The sequence below is a fragment of the Protopterus annectens genome, chromosome 5.part0, assembly GCF_019279795.1.
Source record: "Protopterus annectens isolate FY-2018-M chromosome 5.part0, PAN1.0, whole genome shotgun sequence".
NCBI classification, from domain to species: domain Eukaryota; kingdom Metazoa; phylum Chordata; order Ceratodontiformes; family Protopteridae; genus Protopterus; species Protopterus annectens.
The window spans coordinates 318,149,644-318,172,811 of record NC_056735.1 but is presented as its reverse complement, the minus strand read 5'-3'; the positions used below and the strand labels follow the sequence as shown (position 1 = coordinate 318,172,811).

Below are 23,168 nucleotides of genomic sequence, written 5' to 3'. Positions count from 1 at the left end.
TACAGAGAACTTCTCTGGCAACTAAGGCTGAACGCCAATAGACCCCCAGGCATGAATGACAACATCAATATCATCAGCGTTCTTAAAAACAAAATGGCACTCTTATGAGGTTTTTGGGTTTTAGACAGTGTCAATACACATTGTATATACATTTTTAACTGTTTTTTAAATATTTATTATTGTAATTACTTTTTAATAACACTAGAATATATTTATATTTTCTTAAACCATCTAACAAATTCTCTAAGTTTAACATTCTTAAACATTTTCAATGTTCTTTAATGTAATCCCGTTTTTATTGTAGTGACATTCCTTTATTTAACCCTGTTTTTGGTTGTGGCACTGTCTTATTCAAGTTTTTAATATACTATTTTCCAGCGGTACCCTTGGCTTGGAGATGTTTTTTAATTGCATTCTCCTTTAATTATATCATTCAGTTGTTATATTGAATTGCAATGCTTAATTAATTAAGCAATTTAGTGATTTAGAAATGACTATTTAATGTGGCCATTTGGCATTTTTAAAATTAACTTGAGGAAGCTCAGCATTAAGCTGAGCGAAAGCGCTTGTTATATCGTTTTGTCCATTTGATGTGAATAAAGATCTCAACTTGGATTATCTTCGCTCTATTTTCATTTTCTGGCTACCAGGTCACTGCACTTGGACTAGTTGGGTTTGCCACTCTGCCTGGATTTTTGTGTTTAACTGACTCAAAGAAGTCGACCAAGTTGAGCAGGCATGATCTACCCATCACAAAACCAAACTGTGTGGGATCCAGAGTTTGGAGATTCCCTATATCCTTGTTTATTAGGTCCATGATGCTGCATTCCATAGCGCTGCACATCAGACTCAGGCTGATGGGGCGATAGTTCCCAAAGTCTGTAGTCGCTCCTCCTTTGTGGAGAGGGATGACTGTAGCAGTGCACCATTCGGTAGGGACAAAGCCTGAGGTGAAGCTGTGATTGAACAGGGTACACAGGTGAGGTGCAGTTCACTCTGTAGTTCATGTAAAACACACCCAGGGATATTATCAGGTCCCATAGAAGCTGTATTCTTGGCCTTGGACAGTGCTGTTTTAACCTGTGAGGCAGTAATACAAGGTGCCTGGCAATCTACTGGTATTGTGATTGGTCCTTTGGAGGGGGGTAAAGTTGGCACTGAATATGTTGGTCAGTATATTGTCAATATCTGTTGGCTCGGTATAGGAGGTACCATTGTGCAGTAGCTCAGAGCAAATCTGGGTATTGCAGTGGAGATTCTTTACATAAATATAGAAGGCCTTGTGGTTGTCTATACTATCTGCTGCAATTCTGTTTTCAAGGCCAGCTTTAGAGGATTTGATGAGGGATCTCAACTTTTTGTTGAGGCTGATGAAGTTTTTTCTAGTCTTGGGACTATACCTTATTCCACATCTCTTTCCTCCTTCTGTTGTAGAGTTTGTTTATGGCAGGGGACCATTAGATTGGCTTCCTTTTTTGGAGGGGAGCGTCTTGGTTCTTTTGGGTATGGCGAGACCCATGCATTTGTATAAGTGTTCGTACAATGCACTGGTGTACGATTCAGCAGTCATGCAACTATTCTCCATTTGCATGGATGCTGTGAAGTTAGCCACCTCTGTTTTAGGAGCCCAAAGTTAACTTTGGATAAGTTTTACATGCTGGTTACCTCTGCTGGGGGGGATTCCCAAGGTGATTAGTTTGTGGTCGGATCAAACCAGGGAGGAGCTGACTACTGGTGTAGAGCAATGGTCGCCCATGTTAGTAATGACCAGGTCAAGGATGTTGCAACCTCTAGTGGGGGTAAGAATGAGCTGGTCCTGGGCACTGGAATTAATGAACGCCAGGAAACGATGGGCAAGTGTATTGGTACATTATTAGCTTTCCCAGTTAATGGAGAAGTAGATGAAGTCACCTAGTATGAGAAACCAAAACACACCGTCCACAGCAGTAAACCACAATAAAGGAATCCACAAAGCCAGATGTATATTTTTAGCGCTTTCTTTCACTTTTTAATTCGCTCGTGAACTTCTTCAGAAAAACCGGGAGATCTCCCCAGCTCCCGTTTTATGAAAAATTACAGGAAATGATGTAAACATGAATGTAACATAATTTCTACCACCAAAACAATTTTTAGAAAATTGTTGTTTATGTACATGTTTATGTAAACAGACTAATATCATAAATTAAATTAGTATACCATTCAAACTTTTTATACATAAATAAAAAGTACGTGTTTATAAATACTAGATTTTAAATGTTTCTTATAAAAAAATGTATATTTTCTCATTTTTCTTGTTATTATTAAAAAAGTATTGATAACATACTTTATATAAAAAAATGAATGCATAAATTTATGCTTTTTTGAAATAAATGAATAAAAACTCCTAAATTTTATGCGCTAATGATGTCCTACTTCCTAATTCCACTTGATCACTGTGAATAAAAAATACCTTATATAAATAAATGGAATCAAATACATGTCTGACTATTTACTAAGGGTTATTTGATCTTTGACCCACCCTTAGTAAATAGTCAGACATGTATTTGATTCCATTTATTTATATAATGTATTTTTTATTCACAGTGATCAAGTGGAATTAGGAAGTAGGACATCATTAGCACATAAAATTTAGGAGTTTTTATTCATTTATTTCAAAAAGCATAAATTTATGCATTCATTTTTTTATATAAAGTATGTTATCAATACTTTTTTAATAATAACAAGGAAAATGAGGAAAATATACATTTTTTTATAAGAAACATTTAAAATCTAGTATTTATAAACACATACTTTTTATTTATGTATAAAAAGTTTGAATGGTATACTAATTTAATTTATGATATTAGTCCGTTTACATAAACGTGTACATAAACAACAATTTTCTAAAAATTGTTTTGCTGGTAGAAATTATGTTACATTCATGTTTACATCATTTCCTGTAATTTTTCATAAAACGGTAGCTGGGGAGATCTCCCGGTTTTTCTGAAGAAGTTCACGAGCGAGTTAAAAAGTGAAAGAAAGCGCTAAAAATATACATCTGGCTTTGTGCATTCCTTTATTGTGGTTTACTGCTGTGGACGGTGTGTTTCGGTTTCACAAGTTTTATCGATTCTAACAGGATCTTTCGTAGTTTTTGCAAGCACCTAGTATGAGAGTGTTAGGTTAGACCCGAATATTCTCCAGGGTGCTTGGGAACATGGAGTGCGAGTCTGGGGACATGGTTGGGGGACATATAGCAGGCTACGACCTGAATCGCTGTCTTACCCAATTGTTAGCTGCAACTGAAGTATCTCTGATCTCCAAAAACATTTTTAAACCGTGTGGCTTTTACCCACCTTGTTTCAGACCTCTTCCCCCAATAGTACTGACTTCCATCCTCATTGTTCTTAACCTCATACCTGGCTGTTGTTATAGCTGCATTTCATCATGTAACATTCACACCTTTGCATTTTAGTCTACATTATATACTGTCTGCACATTTATATCTGAATACATCATCTTGGGTGTTTTGATAACTATATACCAAACTGCTATCTTACTTTCAGTTCAACAGGACACAATCTCCCTACTGCAAACAACACGGCACAATCTCCCTACCACAAACAATCACTACTCTGTAAGAAGAAAAGGGGGGAAAAAAAAACAAACACACATCAGACTTCTTGAAGCAGTGAAGTGCATTTTAATTCCAAGTCTTTTGAGAAGACAACCAAACTCTGCAGCTTAACAGCCTTTCTAATTTTTACCTTGTGCTGGAATCGGAGAGGGGTACTGATTATTGCACAATAAAATTCTTGGATAATGCTACCTCTGTGTTTCCTTAGAACAAAACTCTGTCAGCTCCGATCTTTTTGGGGATTGGCTTAGTGGTTAAGGTATTTACCTCACAGATAAAAAGTACAGGGTAAAATTGTCACCAAGGGAAATCAGCTAAGCTTAAAATGGTCTATTTGGGCAGCTAGCCTAGTACTTACCTACTCTACCACAGCACTCCTTGAGTGCTTCAACTCACTAAACTGCAGTGCAAAAACAACTGCTACTGCACACCTGAGAAAAGGCCTTAGAGTATAAGGACCTCCCCTTTACTTGAATAAGAGTAGCGAATCTTATAATCAGCTGTGAAACAGTTGATCCATCTTGGTTCTACAATGTTCTCTGTATTGTGTTTTTCATATCCTCCTACAGTGCCATTTAGTTTCCAAAACATTTACCTACCATTACTACAGCTGTTTATCTTCACCAGGAAAGCTTACCTTCACCAACAAAGATTGTAAGGTAACATGGTTCCATTCACCCTTGTACTGGCTGGGCTCACTCAGCTTCCCCTACCCTATCCCAAATTCCCACCCATTACCTCTACCTCTGGATTTAAACTCCACTCCTCACAACCACAACCAATCACAACACACATTCATTATACAATCATCAACCAATAAGTGCTGACATAACACAACTAACTCTCTATTGCTATTCTACCAAAGCAACTTATTCTTTATTTGCACTATTTTAACCTACATCATACTTGTAGTTATACACTATATGTTTAAAAACCATTAGCTAATGCTTTTCTAGCTGCTCTCCTCTACTTTCTTGCCTCTATCAACTATCAGACTTTCCTAACACAGAAATTTACTTTGCTCACCTAAGCACATCTACCCAACAAATTCCCCACCCATCTCTCCCTTACAACCATGATCCAGCCTCTAACATTCATACACCATAAATCTATTCAGGTACAAATACAAAACTGAACTATCCAGCTACAAGGGCACCAATAAAACAAATACAAAACTGAACTATCCAGCTACAAGTACACCAATAAAACCAAAGCAAAAAAGTCTATTTGGTTATATACTTGTATATATAATAGAACCACTCAAAAACAGTAGACATTCAGCCAAACCCTGCTCCCCCCCCCCCCCCCCCATCAGCAAGTCTACCCTGGCCAAACCACACCTAAAGACCACTATTCACATACATTTATCCTCCAAGCATAACCTCCACTTGTTATATATGAACCAGAAAAGTAGGTGTAATAAAATCCATGGCATCCATGCAACCTCACTGTCCTCTACTCCAATACAGTAATTGGCACAGAAACCTGGCTACAATCAGAAATAACAGATAATGACATCACCCCTCCAGGATTTAATATACTCAGCATAAAGAAGAAAGCAGATGGTACTGCTCCATAAATATAATCCTACTTAAGAGATACTAAAATTTAACAATGCTAATATTTCAGCCACACTCAAAATAAAAGCAAACAAACAATCTGTACCTCAGCTTTCTACATCCCACCACGTAACAATATCAACACTGCTGAAAATCCACTTCATTAGATATCTTATGTTTTCCAATATGGAACCCTTACCCTAGGAGACAAACATTGACTGGCAGTTTATAAACAGCACAACCTCAACAGAATCCATACATTTAAATGGGATTTACTCAATTAGTTACATCCCCTATTAGAACAGACAAAAACTCCAGCAGGCAGTCAATCTTAGACTAGGTGCTCTCCAAAGTAATTTCAATTGGACACCTACCAGACACCATAATTGATAACCTGCCAACATGCGCCACTACATGCTATAATAGCCTGGACAAAAATTACATACAGCCAAATATGAAATTCAGCCAAGTTCAACAAAGACATCTTTAGTAAAACACCATATCACTAACTGGAATATACTAAAATCTATGCCTCTAGACTCTGCAGTCTTCTACTTCAAAGACATTTTCCTACAAATTCTTAATGTGTTAGCTTCAGTTTGCAATAAGAGTCAAATCTAACCCTGCACCATAAAGAAACAAACCTAATGTTAGAATATAACATAGCATGAAAAAAAAAGCCACAAACATAAAACTCAAAAATGCAATACAGACATCTAAACATCTATGAAATCTTACTAAACTCAATATCAAACTAGACAAACAAACCTACTATAATAACGTTCACAACAAACATCAAAAACCCTACAGTTATCTGATATTCCCCAAATAGGTTAGTTTACCCAGAGGCCAAACTACCACCCCATCCCCTACAACCAATAACTGCAGTGAAATCAGTCTTCTCCCAGTTCAACAAATACTTTACACAGACCACAATAACACAACAAGCAAGAATTGTAAAATGGGCCAGTGATTCTGCATTAATATGTGCAGCCTCATCTCTCTACAACCTACAGGAATATACCCAAACTTTTATCTTGTAGAAAACTGACTAAGTGAATGCATGTTCCTCAATCCCAACAAAACAAAATTAATGTTCTTCACCCCATCCATAACACAACAACCAAAAGCAGTCTTCAGCAAATAGTAAACTAGAAATAGTTGCAACACAGTAGACTCCCATGAGTTGTTATTAATGAAAATCTCAAGCTTAACTACCAATGTCTTACAAACCATAAAAAAAGATCAAAAACTAGACTCCCTGGGGAGTTCCAAGATGGCTTCACACAGAGTACCAGCTTGTTTCTAGCTCTCCCAGTGTGAAAACAGAAGCTCAACAGAGAAGGCCAGTAGACTTGTGTTTATAGGTGAATTTCAGTAACTGGCTAGTTAAGTACACTGCCTGGATGCCAGGAATAAAGAAATACAGAAGACCTGGAAAAGTGTGTGTCATGATTGTTTATACTGAACGTCCTCAACAAGTTATCCATTTATATACTGTGCATGTTCTACTGTCATTTATTTTCACTGCACAATGACAATATTTCTATCAATAAGAAATGCTATTTATATTTGTTTAAATAGTATTTCGGTTTTTCCCAATTAGGGGTCGCCACAGCAGAACTCCCCAGTCCGCTAATGATTGGCAGTGGATTTTTACAGTGTAGAGTTGTCAGCCTGACACCCAACCTTAAAAGAAGGCAGACCCATTCACGCACACACCCACCTGTATGTCTTTAAGCATCACTCAACCGTGGGGAGGACATGCAGACTCCACACAGAAGATGCTCCAGTTGAGAATCGAACAGGAGAACATCTTGCCGTGAGGCAACACCACTAACCGCTGTACCACCGCAGCCTAATTGTCACCTCACAGCAAGAGGTTCTCCTGTTCGATTCTCGGCTGGAGCACCTTCTGTGTGGAGTCTGCATGTCCTCCCCGTGGTTGAGTGACGCTTAATGACATACAGGTAGGTGCGTGCGTGAATGAATGGGTGTGCCTTCTTTGAAGGTTGGGCAACTCGGCACTGTAAAAATCCACTGCCAATCATTAGCGGACAGGAGTTCCGCTGTGGCGACTCCTAACTGGGAAAAGCCGAAAGACTATTTACGACAAATATTTATATTTGTATGGTTTCTTATTACTCTAAATTGTATAATAATTTTTGTTTAGTTGCTTACTGTAGTAATTTCTAATTTGTTACTGGAGCTTTTCTCCCCGGGCCTCCGGTGAAAATGGGTTATTCTGACCCAGTGGACTTTCCCAGTCAACAAATGTCAGTCAATCAAAGAAATCAACAAAATCAATAAATAAACAAACAAATCAGCTACAAAAAGTGAGGAAGAAACGCTGACTAGAGTTCTGCAGCTGTTCAGCAAAGTAATGCAACCTTCAGACATGACTTTCAATAACCTACAGGAGGATGCAAGATAACAAAACAAAGAGTATATCAACACAAACAACAAAAGGCTGGAACAAATGGAAGAAGCTTTACACAGATATTCAAATGAGATAATAAAGCTGCAAAAATCACAGGTCGAAATGGAGAAAAGGCTGGCTGAATTTGAGACTGCTCAGGAAGAGATGTTTAAAAAAAAAAAAAAATAACAGAATTAGAAAACACAGCACGTAGAGGAAACTTGAGATTTTCAGCTATGAACAGACTGCATTAAATTTATGAAAGCACAAATAAGCAACTGGACTGGTATTCCACAGCAGGACTTACCAGCTAAACGGGCACATTGCATGTATGCTCCAAATCTAGCTATAAGGAAGCAACCTAGACTTTGAATCGTAAGGGTGCAATCCTACCAACAAGAAGAGTTGATTTTGTCAAAACTGTGGCAGATAAACAAAATACTAAAAGTAGGAGACAGCAGAGTTTTTGTGGAGAACGATTACTCATTGTACACTAGGCAAGAGAAAAGTAAATTCATTCCACTATTCAGAGAACGTCGAGATGCAAAAGATTCAAACGGTTGTATCCAGCTGTCTTCAAGGAATTCTTTCCTGGAGAGACAAAATAATTTTTGATTAAGTGCATGCTAAGGAAGAAATACAAAAGTTTGTCCAACAAAAACTGAGCTGTGAAACAGAAGGAGATTCGGCTTCTTGTTCCTCTGGTAATAAAGACTACACTGACTGCACCTATGAAACCTTTTCCAATATATCAATGGAAAATGTTGCAGAGAAGGAAAGGAGCACAAGAGTTGACTAGAAGAATCGAGAGTATGCTGGAAATGAAGCAGAAACAGGACATGGGTGATGGAGAAAAACAGTAATAATGTGGGATTACAATGCAATAATTATATTTGTAAAATATGACAGAACAAGAAAATCCGGAAATATTGGATTTCTTCAAAATTTGTTGCCAAGTGGCGGACTTATGCCCTACTTCATGTCATTAATGTTCGGAAAAATGCTTTGGGAGGGAAAAAGATGGGAGAAAGCTAACTGCGAGTAAAGAAAACACTTTCTTTTCTTAATAGTACTGTATCCGTGTTGCATGGTTGTCTTTGCATGCTATTTTTGGGTATTAATGGGGATTGTAAACAGGCGTTTTTGTTTTTTAACCTCTTCTCTTTTTCTTCTTGTGCAGTTTTGAGAAACACAGGCAATGTAATGAAATAAATAAATAACTAAAGGTAGCCTGGTTAAGGAGGCATGACAGGGTTCTAATGAATGTGTTTTTTCATTCTTGCATTGAGAAATGACTGATTAAGGACCTTGTTTTAAGACAGAGAGCAAGTAAATGAAAACGAATATTGAATACTATAAGGTTTTTTTTTCTAGCACTTGCAAATAAGTATACTAAGTAGCACTTCTGCAGTTTGTATTCATGCCTCCATGGAGAGAAACTGGAGACAGTCTGGTGGAAGGGGACTGGCCGAGGGAAAACAAGAAAAAGGAACAGAGAAATTGACTTGGACAATCAGGGGGTTTCCCAGGCATGACAGTTTTAAAGATAATACAAAACCAGTTAGACTTGAAGTAAAGTTCTTACTTTTTTTTTTTTAATGCAATGGGGTTACTACTATAAATTGCTTTTGTTTTTTTCATGTTCACCCTTCTCTCTTTTTCTTTGTTCAGTTTTGAGAAATGTGGGCACTGCAACGAAAAAAAATGAGGACGAGAGGAGCTGGGGGTGGAAGAGTCTGGTTAAGAGACTATAACAAAAGAAAAATCAGTGTGCTTTTTCCCATGCTTGCATATGGAAATGACTGGGTAAAAACCCTAGGCGTTCTTCAGTAACAGGTTTACTACAAAGCATGTAAATGAACAACAATATTGTAAGGCTTATTTTCTCATACACAAGGTGCCCTTAGCAGTTTTGTGTCCGGTTTGCATGTGACTAGAAGACAATTTTATAAACAGAAATGGCTCGGAGAAAGTGTTTACTGAAAGCATTCAAGTGTATATATACCAAATCAAACAGCACTTACTAATAGCACAGGCTATACCATGTACTTTGCGTCTTAGCATGACTAACCTTTCTTTCTGGTTAACTTTAGCCTGTCTGTGTAGCTATCAACTTAGAAAGTATGTTCTTATTAGGAAGCAAAAACTTCGAAGATGTACATAATTTTGTGTGTTACTGTTAAGTTTACAGCTTTTAGGAGGGTTTTGGGGGGTGGACTGTTTGAGGGCTTTCAAAAAAACAAAAAGTTATGTAAGATGTGACATAGGTGCAAATGGATATGACATGAAACAACTAAAGATCAACATGACCAACAGTATATACATGTAAAATAAGCTGGAACTAGACATTTAGCAAAAGAGTAGTTATATCTAAAAAGTGGTAATAACTATACAAGCAAATTATGCTTTCTGTAATGTTTTTCAATCTGAATGGTCTTACAGAGAAATATAAAAAAAGAAAGAGTAGTGAACTATACTAAAAAATGTAGAGTGCAAATAGCTATACTACAGGAGACACACCTGGAAAGAAGTGAACATGTGAATTTGATACAAAAAAGGTTTTCAGGATGGTTATTCTGCAGAATATCTGGGACAAAGGAAAAGAGGAGTAATTATATTAATTGCAAAAGGAGCTCCAATAGTGATAGAAGAGGGGAAAAGATAATAATGGAAGATACATGGTACTAAGGGGTTATTGGCTAGGAAGGAAGATTGCACTGGCATGCATTTACACCTCCCCCCCCCCCACCCCCAAAATTACATTAATGGAGCTTAAGAAAATTCTGGGAGAAATAATCAGCTTTCTCAGCAAGGAATATTACTTACAGGTGAAGACTGGAATTTGGTTTCCAACAGTGAAGATGTGTCTGGGGGGCCTTGAAGGAAAATATAACAAAGGAGAGTAGATTTTTGAAAAAAATTATGAATATGAAAATGTTTGGCATGGAAGATGTGAATTCAGTACTAGCAGTTCAGAGAGAATTTACATATTACTCACAGGGATACAAAAACTGGGCTAGACTAGATAGATTTTTTTCTCTCTCACAGGAACATGTGCATTTAATTGAAGGTCTTGAATGCACCCAATAACCATTTCAGATCATGCACCAATAATAACGAAAATAAAAACACAAAATAATGAAATAAAAATGAGACAGTGCCACCTACCGGTTGAAAAGAAAGGATTGAAGGAATGTGGTGTGGAATTAATTCAGGAACTACTAGAGAGGATAGAAATCTTCTGAAAACACAGCTAAGGAGCGGGATAAAATTAAAGGAGTTTAAAACTAGGAGGTATTGCAAAATAGGGGGAATCTCTCAGAATAAGAAAAGGAGCAACTGCAGAATGCTAAACAGAAAATAAGGGATTACCTCGATAATGTCCACGAGTTTAGAAAGACTGCCATTAAGCAATAATAATTCTAGAGCACAAAAACTTTTAGCACAACAATTCAGGTAACAGAAAGTGGAAAGGGTAGTCACCAAGCGTATGGAACCTATAACAAGGAAATTAACAGGAGACCCTGTAGAAGCATTAGAAATATTTCGGAAATTTTATGAAAATTTGTATAAAGCAAAGAAATATGGAAATCAAAAAAAGATACAAATGGAAATGTTTATGGAAAAATTAAATATGTCAAAGTTAGTAGTAGATGAGGCTCAATTACTAAAAGGACAGCAAGGGATGAGATGGCTATATATATATAAAATCTACAGAAAAGTTCCCAAGAATAGATGGTATTCCCATGGAAGTAAGGAGGGAAAAAATAATAAAGATCTGGAAGATTTTAACGGCATTTTAAGAGAAGGAAGAAGTACCATCCTGGAAGAAGGCGGTGGTAACAGTAATACCTAAAGAGGTTAAAGATCTATCGGATCCAGCTTCACACAGGCCCATTTCAATAGTAAACCATGATTATAAAATGTTTTATGTCTATGCCTTCGACACAATACCCCACTCAGGTATCATCGAAAAACTCATCAGCTTGAATGTAAACCCATACATCACAAGATGGGTTGCAAACTGGCTAAGCGACAGAACCCACAGGGTCAGAGTTGCTGGAGCCATGTCAGACTCAAAGCCTGTCACAAGTGGTGTCCCACAGGGCTCAGTCCTGGGTCCACTCTTGTTCGGCATCTACTTTTCTGAAGTACAAGCAAACACAGGAGGGTTATGGCTGACAAAGTTTGCAGATGACTGCAAACTGGGCGCCATAGTCGAAAACACATCTGACACAGATATCCTCCAGAAGGGCCTCACAGAAGCGGATAACTGGTGCCAGAGCCATGGCCTGAAGTTAAACGCCAAAAATGCATAGTCATACCCTTCGGGAAAAACAAGGTTACCCTAGCTACCATATAGGTGACAATCCACTGAGCACAGAAAAAGTCATCAGGGATCTGGGGACCCAAGTTGACAGTAGTCTTCGCTTGACACTCATGTTGCTAAAGTAGTTAGGAAAACCTTCTATATCGCCCACCTGATCATGAAGGATTCACATCTAGATCAAGGGAGGTCATCGTCCCCTGTACTCATCACTCATTAGACCTATGATTGAGTACAATGCCCGTTCGAATGTATCTGACCAGACAGCTGATGCAGCTTGAAAGGCCCCAAAGTTCCTCACCAAAAGGATAAAGGGTCTCAAAAATATGTCTTATGCTGCCCGACTGAAAGAACTCCAGCTTTATTCAGTCTCATACCGCTTGCTCAGAGGTGACCTGTGCCTGACATATAAGGCCATGTCAAACCCAGATTTGATGAATATGCTTCACCTCAAAAATCTAGATCCCTCAGAACCACAAGGGCGGGAGACTTAAACCTTGACACGGTTATAAATAGAACGTGCTGGAGGGACAGATTCATCACCCAGAGACTCCCTATGCTGTGGAACAAAATCCCGGTACATGTGAGGCAGAGCACCTCGCTGGCCTTGTTCAAGAGGAATCTTGACCAATGGATGGGAGATCGCAGATATACCCCAGGGATTACTTCAGTGTCACTGCTTGACAGAGGCACAGAAAAATGATAGGCATAGTTTTTATTCAAACTAAAGGGGTGGCGAAAGCCACATAACTATGGGCTAGGCTTATAAATGCCCTTGGGCAGATAGCCTAGTATGAACCTATGAACCTATGAACCTATAACAGCTAAAAGGATGGCAAAAGTGATACCAACATTGATAGCTATGGATCAGTGTGTTTTTGTGGAGGGGTGCAAACATTTGACAGAACAAAGAGGATCCTGAGGAAAGCAGAATGCAAGAAAGTACCACGTTTGTTGGTGGGTCTTGATGCAGAGAAAACATTTGAGAGAGTAGACTGCGACATCATGAGCAGGGCAATGGAAGCCTTTCCCTTCCCTGATACAATCATAGTGCTGTTTAGAAGAATATATGAGGGATTGGAGGTGCAAATTAAAGTGGGTGGGATCCTCTTCGATAATTTCTGCTTGAGTAGAGGAATCAAGCAAGGTTGTCCGCTTCCACTTTGTTGTTTGCATTATAATTAAAACCACTGGCAAAGAAAATAATGGACTCCAAAATTCAAGGATATAGTTGGTATGGTAGTCAGGAAAGCTGTCAGATTACATTATTTTACACATGACAAAACCAGAAAGGTACATTAAAGTGTTGTGGAACATTTTAAGAAAATTTCAAATCAAATCTTCTCGGGATACAAAATCAATGAAGCTAAAACAAAGGCAATAGTGGTAAATTATGTACACACACGCGAATTGGTCCAACAATATCCATATTTATGGAGACACGATGGGATTTTGGAAGCACACTCTTAATGAGAACAACCAAAAATCATACAGAGCATCACATTCATAAAACAGCAGGGAGTATTCTAAGAATCAAACCAGCATGAAAATGGAGAAAATAAATTTTGCCCAGACTGTGGTCAGGGATACAGATAAAACCACGAGGGGACTGGAATTTATTGGAGAAAACTTGCAAAGGAACCAAGGTATTGGGAGCAAATAACTAGAAAGGGAAAGGTGATAGAAAGGGAAGAGGCCAAGAATTTATTTGGACTGCAGGATAGATATTGCATTACGTATGAAGGACTGAGAGTATGGGCAAAGAGAAAGAAATAGGGGGCTCCTTAATGACAGGCAGCACTGGTAGAGTTTTTAATAGAATCTAGAACAGAAGCTGTCATTAAAAATGAATAAATTAGTAAAGCATATAAAACATTGCACGATAATTAAAAGAATCAGAAGAGCTTAGAAAGGTCTGGAGAGCAAAATTGGATAAGCAATTCACAAATAGACAATGGGGGATATGTATATCTCCCAAATAGCCAACAAAGTCTAGAAGATTTAGGATCTTTGCCTGGAAGTGTTTATATAGGTATTTTTTAATACCCCAAGTGGAGTGAATTTTTCCTCAGGTGGATAGCAAATGTTGGAGGAGTGACAGGCAAGAAAGAGGTCGCTGGAAGCATACTTTTTGTGAATGTAATGTGCCGGCAGTCTTTAGGGATTCCCTGCAGACCGCTCTGTCGGAGATGCTGGGTGAGTGGATTGAACTGACTGGGGAGATGATTTTTTGAGTTGTACTACAGAATCGGAATTGCCTAGACACAGTAGAGCCTTGCCGAGTCAAATTATGGTGGCCACCTAAAATGCAATTACTAGAAAATAGAAACCAAAAGTCTAGACCAACTTTACTAGAAGTAGTGAATATAGTAACAAAGACAAAACAACGGAAATTTGGATCTTTAGAAAAGGGAAGGAGCAAACTACACAGCAAAAAATGGGAACTGTGGGAACAATACATGCAAAGCAAGAACGAGGTTTAAGAGATGGGATTTGAATGAGCCATAAAATGCTTAACAATGACTGGATGGTTTATAAATGATGTATAATGTTTGCAACTACAGTTGTTTCAATGGTTCTGTGATGTAAACTGTTTGCAACTAAAGCAATATCATTTTGTATGTTTTTAATTTAAATAAATGTAAGATTGCCTTTATCACATGTGAAAATTTAATAAAGATGTTTGGAAAGAAAATGGACTCCCCACATAGAGGAAAAGTAAAACAATACAGCATGGAAAACCGCCTCAACCTACCCATTTTCTGCCCTTCTTTGCGCATCTATCCTAAATAACCAAAATATCACTCCTGAATCCAAACTAGTCCTTTGAAGCAATAAAACTGCTAAATTTGCCAGTAGCTCAAAAACAGAGCACACCACTATCAAGCCTTGAGACAACTTAACAGGCTCAAACGAAGCAACGTCCTAAAATATTCACAATTAGTATCTGCTTATAAAATAATTTACTACAGAGACAAATACTCCACAACAAAAATATCTTTCAGTCTTACTTCCCTTCAAGGGACTTCCACTCTGCTTACAAATTCTTACTAAGAACCACCAAGTCTAGTAACTCGACCGGAGACTTACTTCACTCCTGCCAAGTCTCAAAAATATGGATCACCACCCCACAACAGATCAAACTCGCTAACAAACGAGTGCACTTTAAAAGCCTCCTAAAACTATATCTAAACACTTGTGTTTATGCTCAGCATCATGCTGACTCTCCAATATCCCAGCATTTCCTCCATCTTTATTCCCCATCTTAAAGTACTGCCCTCGGGTTTCGTGTCCACTGAGTGGCGCAGAGCTACAGTTATCCCACTCCACAAGGGGGGATCCACCTTGGATCCCGGAAACTACCGCCCCATCAGTCTGACAAGCCTTATGTGCAAGGCCATGGAGCGTATTATCATGGAACTTACAAAGACATTGGCAACCTTCAAACACTGGACCCCACCCAGTTTGGGTTCATAAAGGGCCGATCTTGTCTCCTGAACCTGATTGACTTCTTCGAATCAGTCTCCAGAGCCATGGACAAGGGTAAGGTGGTCCACACAGCCTATCTAGACCTTGCCAAAGCCTTTGACACCATCCCCCACTCTGGAATCATAGATAAACTTACTAAGCTGGGCATTAATCCCTACGTCACCCAATGGGTTGCTAACTGGCTTATTGATAGAACCCACACTGTAAAAGTAGCTGACTCCAAATCCAGCTCCAGACAAGTGGAGTACCTCAGGGTTCAGTCCTGAGACCGCTCTTGTTTGGCATCTACTTCTCTGAAGTACAGGCCAACACTAAGGGACTCTGGATAACAAAGTTGGCAGATGACTGCAAACTGGGAGCCATTATTGAAGCCTCAAATTATGTGGATACTCTACAAAAGGGCCTTACAGAAACAGATGCTTGGTGGCAAAGCCATGGGCTCAAGCTCAATGCCAAGAAATGTACAGTTATCCCCTTTGGGAAAAAACATGTATCCGTGAATTACCATATAGGTTGCAGTACACTAAACACCAAAAGTGTGATAAGAGACTTAGGGACACAGGTGGACAGTGGTCTCACCTTCGATAACCACATTGCCACAACAGTCAGGAAATCCTTCTATGTGGCACACCTCATCACTAAGGGCTTTTCATCCAGAAAAAAGGAGGTCATTGTCCCACTGTATTCATCCCTCATTAGACCCATTATAGAATACAACGCCCCGTTTGGTATGTACCTCTCAAGACATCTGCAACAACTGGAAAGGCCGCAGAAATACCTCACTAAAAGAATCACAGTCCTAAAGCAACTGCCATATGCTGAACGCCTTAAAAAACTCCAGCTATACTCTGTCGCATATCGTCTACTCAGAGGCGATCTCTGCTTAACATACAAGGCCATGTCAAACCCAGAGCTGTTGGACATGCTACACTTAAAGAAATCCCAATCCCTCAGAGCCACACGCTCCAGGGATCTAAACCGTGTCATCACAACAAACAAAACATGCTGGAGGGATAGGTTCCTGACCCAGAGACTCCCCAGACTCTGGAATAGATTGTCCATACATGTCAAGCAGAGTGCCTCTTTGGCCCTCTTCAAGAAGGGAAATTCACCCCGGGGATCACATCAGTCGTCCTGCTAGACAGGGGTCCAGGGAAGTAAATAGTGTGGGAAGAAATAGCCAGGGAATTGTTATGGCTAGGCTTGTATAGGCCCTAGGGCTGACAGCCTAGTACCAACCTATGAACCAAATCATACATACCACACTAACTTTTCACATTTCACCTGAATCTTTTCTAACTTCACATATTCTCTACTAAACTCTAGCCATAAAGTCAAAATGTCTGTATCCCCTTGCAATGATTGTGTAGATACACCCTCCACTACAACAGTATTTTCCCTTCTAAAACAGAAATCCATTTACTTCCAAGAATTTAGAGCTACCAGAACCGTATAAACCTGTATATACTGATGTAAATACTTTGCTGTACAATAGTCTTATAATTATACTAGTTATTCTACAAAATGTAACTTTTGTTCTTGTTAGAACTGTCTAAATTTACTTGTACTGTGATGGAGCACTTCCCTCTAGGTCACCACTAAAAATGGGTTTTGCCCAGTCAGACTTTCCCAGCCAATAACGACAAATAATGACAACAATGATTGTCATAGAATACTCCAAAAATAAAGTTTTATATATATATATATATATATATATATATATATATATATATATATATATATATACATATGCGCATGTGTTATATAGTATACATATAATTTGTATTATGACAATAACTATTCATATGTAAATCGTCAATGTTTTTCTGTTCTTACTTTTGTATGCACAATGTTTTTTTCTCATTACTGTATGTTCAAATCATTTGTTACGTATATTATTCATTACATATGCATGTCAATTACTTTCCCTCTGTATCCTGTGGAGCTTGTCTCTCCGGGCCTCTGCTGAAAAGGGTTATTCCACAGAGATGTTTCCAGGTCAACAAACCCAAGCAATTAATTAAAACAACCTAAACTTTATGTTTTGACTGACAAAGCAAACATAAAGAAAAAGATAGAACCACCCTGGCAGTTACAGCTTTTGAAATAGAAGTCAAGGAGCCTTCAAGACAAAGCAGCAACCCCAACTAGAGTCTTTCACAGCAAACAGCTCTACTCAAAACCACAGTTCCACAAACTGAAAACCCGGATATTTAAAAGGTTTTACCAGCTCAATGCGAGCAAGGCCACAACATTTTTGGTTACGATATAACACAGCCCTGGTCATCAAGACACTGAAGTAAGAAACCGTTTGAGATCCATCGTTTTTAAAGACTGCCACAGCACCAAAAGCAACCCTGTCTGCACATTTAATGTTGAGGAAGCAAAATAGGAATAAACTGCAAAAATATCTTTGGAGAGCCAGCTATCATCACCTGGGAAGAGGCAGCACTGCCACTATATTAAAATACCTACACAATAAAGCGTGTGGGTCATGTTTCATAGCAACTACAACAAACCTGGATACAACCCCTTTACTGCATACAATTCCAGATTATACAGTTTCTGAAACAAAAAAGAGTGTTGATTTTGAAATGTACTGTGTTAGTAAGGACAGTCCACTGAAAAATTCTCAGAGCTGAAAATCCCTGCCATGACATCATGGAAGACTGATGCCTCTGCCTCATAGTATAAATAATGTATAAATTGCTGCTTTTCCATGTTAAATCACCAATTGTTACTTCTTAAAAAGACAAGTTTTCAACTAGTTCCTGCGAATGGAATACCTCAAAATGAAAGTGCACGTGATGTGGTAGTAGCGAAGCAGCTCATCTAAAGTAGCAGGTTAATTAATGTATTTATTTTATTTATTTATTTATTTTTTATTTTATTTTATTTATTTTATGTATTTATGTATTTATTTATATTTGTTGACCGGGAGTGTCCGACTGGATGCAGGTCCATTTTCAGCGGAGGCCCGGGGAGAAAAGCTCCACAGTTAAAATAAACAGACAGTAGTTACATTGGATTACATAGCGATTAACAATTTACATAGCAATTACTTACATTACAACAGGCTGTGTCATACGCGAGCTCCAAAAGGAATTAACCCCGTATCTTAATACCCTGTTCAGTCTCAGCCTCTCCACAGGATATGTGCCCAGAGAATGGCGCACGGCAACAGTGGTCCCACTACACAAGGGTGGGGCCACAACTGACCCTGGGAACTACCAACCAATAAGCCTGACCAGTTTGATCTGTAAGGCTATGGAGCGAATCATTATGGAACTCATAAATGGAGAGATTGGGAACCTCCAGTCGCTGGACCCCACACAGTTCGGCTTTGTCATGCCTCCAGAACCTGGTGGATTTCTTTGAGACAGTTACTCAGGCTACAGATAAGGGAAAGGAAGTACACATGGCTTAGCTTGACCTTGCTAAAGCATATGACACCATTCCCCATTCAGGAATTATTGATAAGCTCACCAGCCTGTGCATAAACCCTTACGTCACAAGATGGATCACAAACTGGCTCTCAGACAGATCCCATAAAGTAAGAGTAGCGGGATCTATGTCCAAATACAGACCAGTAACGAGTGGTGTGCCTCAGGGCTCTGTCCTGGGGCCCCTCCTATTTGGCATATACTTCTCAGAAGTACAGGCAAGCACGGAAGGGCTGTGGCTGACTAAGTTTGCGGACAACTGCAAACTGGGTGCTATAATAGAATCTCCGGCCGACATGGAGATCCTCCAGAAGGGCCTAAATGAGACTGATGCAGGGTGTCAAAGCCATGGTCTCACGCTAAATACAAAAAAATGCATAGTAATCCCCTTTGGAAAAAATAGAGTACCCGCAAACTACAACATAGGAGGTAATCCCCTGAAATCTGAAAAAGAAATAAGGGATCTAGGGACCCAAGTAGATAGTCAGCTTTCCTTTGATAACCATGTTGCCAAAGTGGTTAGAAAATCCTTCTATGTGACCCATCTGATCACGAAAGGGTTCGCATCAAGATCTAAGGATGTAATGGTGCCCCTCTACTCTTCCCTCATCAGACCCATTATTGAGTACAATGCACCAATTTGAATGTACCTGGCTAGACATCTCCAGCAGCTGGAGAGACCACAGAGGTACCCAACCAAGAGGATTACTGGCCTCAAACAGTTGCCCTATGCAGCACGATTGAAAAAGCTAAGACTGTTCTCTGTTGCATACCGCTTTCTCAGAGGCGATCTCTGTCTAATGTACAGAGCCATGTCCAACCCAGAATTGTTGAACATGCTCCATCTTAGCAAAACCAAATCTACTCGAGCTACACGCTCTAGGATATAAACCTCAACACAACAATGAATAGAACATGCTGGAGGGATTGATTCCCTTCGCAGAGACTTCCCTTACTATGGAACAGGGTCCCAATCTACATAAGACAGAGCCCCTCACTATCACTCTTCAAGAGGAACCTTGATGAGTGGATGGGTAACAGAAAGTTCACACCGGGGATAACAACAACAGCACTACTAGATAGGGGCCAAGGGTACTAGCTGCTAGTACAAGGGTCTAGGGAACTACTAAAGGGGCGGTGAATATCACACAACATGGCTGGGCTGACATATGCCTTCGAGCAGATAACGCAGTACCAACCTATGAACATATTTACAGATGAAGAACATAGTACATCAGTAGACAACTAGAATCTTTATCTGTGAAGTACATAACAGATATTAACAAATGTTACAATAAGTACTAGGCTTATGAGCATCTGAACTTGCTATAATCAAGGTAGTTAATGGAGTGGAAAGAAAGATATTGGTTGGATGGGGTGGGTGATATTAGAGTGAGAGTTGCAAGGGCATAGCCAGCATGTTTTTAGGTGTGCTTTTAATAAAGTTTTGAAGTGGGTGCATGATGGTACGGAGGTAATTGTGGGTGTAATTAACCATAATGCTCTACTGTTGTCATGGTAGGTAATGAGCAAAGATTTACATTACATCATAGTTCTGGTGTGGTTACAGGAGAAAAGGTGAATAAATGGTGAAACTCAAACAGCACACTGTAATCTACTAACTTGCAACTTTATCATGAGGGGTACAAAAGTTAAAGAAATTAACAGCAAAACAAAGAAACCTCCAAACATTACCACTTATGGTATTCAGAAATGTAGTAGCTAAATATTGTATTAAAGTCATAGGATATGACTAAGCCCTATGCTTTACACCAAACCCCGCACTACTAATGGAGCAGATTACCCCCCCACCACCACCACCACCACCACCACCACACACACACACACACCCGGAATACTGCCAGAAACGTGAAACCAAGGAATTCAGAGACCAAGAATGGAACCACCAAAATAAATGCGTGGTGCAGAAGACTAAAAAAGAAATATTTAAAACCGAAAACTTACTAACACACCACAATAAAGCAATAACCAGAAGCTAAATAAAGTAGCTTAAACATCAGAATGGTCCAGAGTAACACATTCAACTAATATGTATACTATACATCAACAGAGGCACACATTGCATTTCTTAATTTGAATGTCTAAGATACAATCCACTGTGTAGCAGTAACTGTAAAAACAGAAATCATCTAATGGTGTTCGTAAGTGATACATGCGCCTCTGTAGGGGTGTGCCATACAACTCAAAAACTGTCTATCGCGACGCAAATCATGAATGAAGTTCATCGCTCGCTGCTCACACTTCGGGATAACAAATATGAATGTTGGGCGGTTTACGTTATTTACAACGTTTCGAGTAATAACAGATGTGTTTACACGTAAGGAACCTATATGTCAAACTATGTGATCTTGCCCGTCTTAATTCTCACAGCTGGGGGTTGTATTTTAATAACACAGTCCTGAATACTGTGTAAAAATATTAAGCGTGGCTACCTACTTTGATCAGTTACACAATAACATAAGCACACAGTTAACAAATTAAAATAGTACTAATAGCAACATTACTTAACTAAATCACGCCTCCCACAATAGATCTCCACACACGTGGAGGAATCCCTAACCATACCTTTTCTCCCATATTAAACGACTGCTTCACAGTTTACACTTCAAACTTGCCCCTCCTACAAAAACTTCAGTGGTGAGAAACATAAACAACTAGTGTGAAATATAATAAATACTCCCAACTTGGAATGTTTACTACGCAAGTCATTCTGTTGGGCAAATAAGTCAGACATACTTGCCGGCATATTATTATTGACACATATAAGCAGAACTAAATAATAAAAACAAGACAAATCACTTGTAGGATATGTGTAAAAGGACTCCAAATACAAGAAATAAAACATGAAGTAAATTATGCAATCACATTATATGCCTAACATTTACTTTAGTTCAAAGAACTTCAGTGGTGTGTGTGATATTAGCGCGATTTCCTATAATACAAAGAGGCAGTTCAACTGTAACACGCATGACGAACAGTAAAATTAAATGTTTCCAAACTGCATTATTATTTGTAGTTATGAAATAATCTAATAAAAGTCTGCTTAAAATGCGTACATCTAAGTGTTTAGTAAAACTACAGCTGCACCAATTACAGACCAACTACCCGTATTAGACAATTTGTACACAACGGAATCAAAATGGCGGCTAATCTCCTCCTCCAAGTTTTGCAAAAGTATTTCCGCCATGCTTATTTATCCTCAAACCATCTAAAAATTTTATCTATTTAAAAGTAAATTGCGACTAGTTCAGATTTATAATTACTTATTTAAAACATGTGCGCATTAGTAAGTATGATTTAATATATTTTTTCAAAACGTACTAAAATGTAATCAGTTATTAAGAACGCCGTACAAATACCTCCCCCGTCGTTATGTCGTACCCATAGCAGTGAGGCCTACCTGCGGCCTCCTTGCGGCCTTCGACTCGAGCGGTAGTCCTCGGCCTAAACAGCGGACCTTTTTACCGGTTGAAAATAGTCGGCCGACCAACAAAATGGTTACATCTGCTCTGAAAGCAAATACGCTGATTCCCCGCTTCACTAGCCACTTTATTTTTTATCACCTGTCTTAGAAAGTGGCAGGCCAAACAGCTCGCCCCGTGCTCAGTTGTGGGCCAAGCTCAAAGTGCTTTCCGCGGGGCGGAGGGAGGGAGGGGCCGAGCTCCGAGCTGACAAAAAGCGGCCAGTTCTCCGGGACTGGCCTGCCGTCAGTACGTCACGTCACTGCCCGAGAGCTGTAGGAAAATGCGGAAGGGCGCTATCGTTTATTTGCTACGCTCAGGCCAGAAATTAACGGTGTTGGATGTTATGTGAATATATGAATTGAAAACTCTGTTCTTGGAATACCAAGAAAATAACTTTAGTACTTTATTTTTCATTTTTGAACAAATACAAAGTTGGTGTAAAACGCCAAAGGGCACGAACATAAGTGGTTGCTACTATGTCAGTGTAATCAAGAGGCCAGGCATTTTAACGAATAGTTTTATGCAAGTGCAGTAAGGACGTTTTCATAATTCTTTTTAAGTATATGTGAAAAGGTTAAACACAATCAACGTAAAGAAACCGTTTCCGGAAAATAACTTGGATGTATAAATATAAGTGTTACAAAACTGTACGAACTTATTTGTATTTTGTAGGGATTATTTTAAAACAGGAACGTTTGGCTGTAACGCCTGAACATAGTTTGTTTTAGTTTGTGTACGTCTTATTTAAAATTAAAACCATGTTACAACGAATATGCCTGTGGTGTTGATTTCAAGTCTTGAATACAACTGTTGTTGAATTGTCTTAAGTG

General features: G+C 38.9%; 1 protein-coding gene across 1 annotated transcript in view; it reads right to left on the bottom strand.

Moving 5' to 3' along the window:
- ZFX (zinc finger protein X-linked) overlaps nt 1–22,508 on the bottom strand; it is a 789,138-nt gene extending 766,630 nt beyond the window's left edge. Inside the window, exon 1 of the mRNA XM_044071832.1 lies at nt 22,275–22,508. The gene's annotated coding sequence lies outside the window, so the exon portion shown is untranslated. The remainder of the gene's footprint in view (nt 1–22,274) is intronic.
- Nucleotides 22,509–23,168: the final 660 nt, after the last annotated feature.